This window comes from Pezoporus occidentalis, unplaced genomic scaffold (genome assembly GCF_034315485.1).
Source record: "Pezoporus occidentalis ecotype Australia unplaced genomic scaffold, CSIRO_AGI_Poc_V1 ctg28, whole genome shotgun sequence".
Classification (NCBI taxonomy): domain Eukaryota; kingdom Metazoa; phylum Chordata; class Aves; order Psittaciformes; family Psittacidae; genus Pezoporus; species Pezoporus occidentalis.
Window position 1 is genome coordinate 7,538,087 of NW_026914718.1, and position 2,984 is coordinate 7,541,070.

Here is a 2,984-nt window from a genome sequence, read left to right on the forward strand (position 1 = left end):
CCCCTTTGAATAGGAAATGGGCTCTATCAGATGACTGAAATATGGCTCAGTTGCTCCTATGTCCTAGAAAAGGTTTGCTGTTCTGGCAGACCCCTAATGCAGAGTCTGAGACTGACAGGATTTAATGGCTGAAGGTGAAAACCCTGCAGGAGGTCTGAGCTTTCCTAGTGGGAGGGTGAGAATCCTTTTCTTTCAGTGATTGTCAGTGTGGACTGATGTTTGGAGACTGACCATTCATTGTCCTACTTGGAGGTGAGATTGGAAAATCTTCCTTACATAATGCATGGGACACGGTTGGTTGATCTGAAATCCTCTATCAAGGCAAGGAGTTTAAAGTATCCCTGTAGTCGGGAAACCATCAAGTGATCCCTTCTGATACACTTGGGTTCTGGGCAGGCTGAATAGTCATTTCAGTAGCTCTGATTAAGATGTAGTTGGAGATCTGCTTGGGTAACTGCTTTTAAAGATGTTGCCCAATGCTTTTCCATATTGCTCTGTCTGTGCTATTGTGTATGGTTTGGTTGGTTGTTTTTCTTCCCCCCCCCAGTTATGGGTGGGTTATACAATGAGATCCTCATCATGCTGAAGGAGTGATGGTTTGGGATGGGTGAGCCTGAGGAAGAATCCCGGCAGGAGGACCAGTGAGTTTATGTGAAATCCTGAGGCAGGACAGTCCTGCCCACCAGAGACCAGTCTCACACCTTCTCGCTGATGCTCTGGGGGGTCAGGGAACTCTGTTACGCTTGTAGCCAGAATGATCTTGTGCCAGAGAGTGTGTTACTGCCAGATCTTGTGCCGTGGAGCTGTGGCTATCAGCTACTTCTCACATGCTCTACATTTTAACTGTTATCTGTATTCCAAAGGTAACCCACCTGTAAACGGAAAACTTTGTCCCAGTGTAGACTTTGGGGGTAATGCATGGTAATTAGCCCCTTGCAAGCAGAGACTGGTTGAGTAAGCAGTGCATCCTGGCTCCGTGGTGTTTGTGAGAAGGCCTTTGCCTTTTGGACTTCTATTTGGCAGCTCTGACAAAGAGCCAGCATGACTGCTTGTTTAAAACACAGAACCACCAACTCTCCCCCTGCTCAAACCTTGATGTTAGCTCAGCTAACAAGTTTTGTAGGTGCCTGTAACCAAAATGTAGACTGCTAAAGGCAGAAGATGACTGTGCAGAAGGCTGCTCCTTCCTTCCCTTTCTGTTTTGCAGTATAACCATCCAGACCCTCCTTGGATGGTTGTACTGTGACTTGCTCCTGTCAGTCACACATAAGCTGCAGCACTTGGTTCTGTGTGTTTGTGTGTACCACTGACTCAGCAGCTCTCACTGCTTTCAAGCTCTCCCTGTTCTGGCTTTGGATGACAGGCTCTTGGCAGGTCAGGGCTGAGGCAGCTACTGCTGCTGCCGTGGTCTTCTGTCACTGGCATGACCAGGGTGCTGCCAGCTCTTCAGTGTCCGGCTGCCTGAGTCATGGCTCTAAAGGGAAGGCAGCCAGGACACTGTCCTCACCTTGGTTGTCTTACGGTTCAAGTGTTTTTCTGCACAAATGGATGGCTTCTAAGGTCCCACGTGTGGGGATCTGGCTGCCCCTGTGCCAGGAGTAAGGAATTACATGACCGTAGGTTGCATACAAGGAGGACATCACCTCTCAAGCAGTCTCTGCCTGTGACAATGCATGCCTCTGCCATGCATTTGGAATATATGGATGGTTAAATTTCAATTCACTGCAGAGGCTGCAGAGAGAGGTGGGGTAAAGAAACTACCCCCATCTTGCCTCCTTGGAAAAGTTCCAGTGGCTGTACAGATGTCAGTCTGTTGATTGGGACTGAATGTGACTGGTGCTACCATGTCAGAATTTAGATAACAGACCACAAGTTGGAGAGAAAGAGGATGTTTAGTAAGAGGTCTATTACTTGGTGGTGGGAGAGTATGCTCATCTAGGCTCTCCTGTATATGTATTCCTTAAGGAATGGAAGATGGCACAGATCCTGCTGTGTATAAAAGAAAGCAAAGGGGAACAATGACCATATTGCATGTTAGGGAAGTTACATGACTGCCTCTATATTATTAATGAATAGAGCTAATACAGCCAAGACCTCTTTAGGACCAGGGTCACAATACCACCTTTAACTTCTGCAACAGATCAGAGTACGCTTCTGAAGCTGTGGCTATATTAAGCTGTATCATTCTGTACATTATGCTGGGAGGTACAGTCATGCGTTCAGTACAGGGGACACACTTCCTGAAGGAGTATTTTACGAGGGTGATGAAACACTGGCAGGAGTTGCCCAAAGAGGTGGTGGATACCCCATCCCTGGCATTGTTCAATGCCAGGCTTGTTGTGGTTCTGTGCAACCTGACTTAGTTGAAGATGTCCCTGCTCAATGTGGGGGGTTGGAGTAGGTGATCTTTAAAGTCCTTTTCAACCTGAACTGTTCTGTGATCCTATGAAGATTCAGTAGGTGTTTAAACAGAGAGGACCTGCAGAACAAAACTAGAAGAGCTAGATGTAGTATTGATGCTTGTGCTTACAACTTCCAGAGAGTAGAAATATGACCCAAAGCCAGTCTGGAGAGGTGTTCCTTAAGTGACTCTGAGGCATGGGGCTGGTAGCAAGAAAACTCAATTTTGCACATGGTTAAGTCAGCTCTTAAATCCAAGATTAGGATCTAGCTTTGTTTTGATTTTATGTGCCTGTGGCAGCTGAGAATTCCAAGAGAAATTCCTTTAGATGATCCATGCTAGCTTTGACATGAAGCAGCAGGCTACAAGTGGAGTAGTACACAAAAGACCTGAAAAGGGGCTGAGGTTATGACTGGACTCTCAGCTTCTGAAACTCTCTGTTGTTACAAAGATGGAGAAACACTATCTCAGATATACTAACTTCAAACATTCTTCCCAATCCACAGAGGATAATGAAACAGTAAGGATACAGAATATTTCGTACTGATACAAAAATCTGTTAAGAAGAAACACTTTGCCTGAA

At 46.0% G+C, this 2,984-nt stretch overlaps 1 protein-coding gene across 1 annotated transcript in view; it reads right to left on the minus strand.

Annotated features, from left to right (window-relative positions):
- Window positions 1-2,984, minus strand: part of KBTBD2 (kelch repeat and BTB domain containing 2) — a 330,011-nt gene that overhangs the window by 68,603 nt on the left and 258,424 nt on the right. The gene's annotated exons all lie outside the window — the stretch shown is intronic.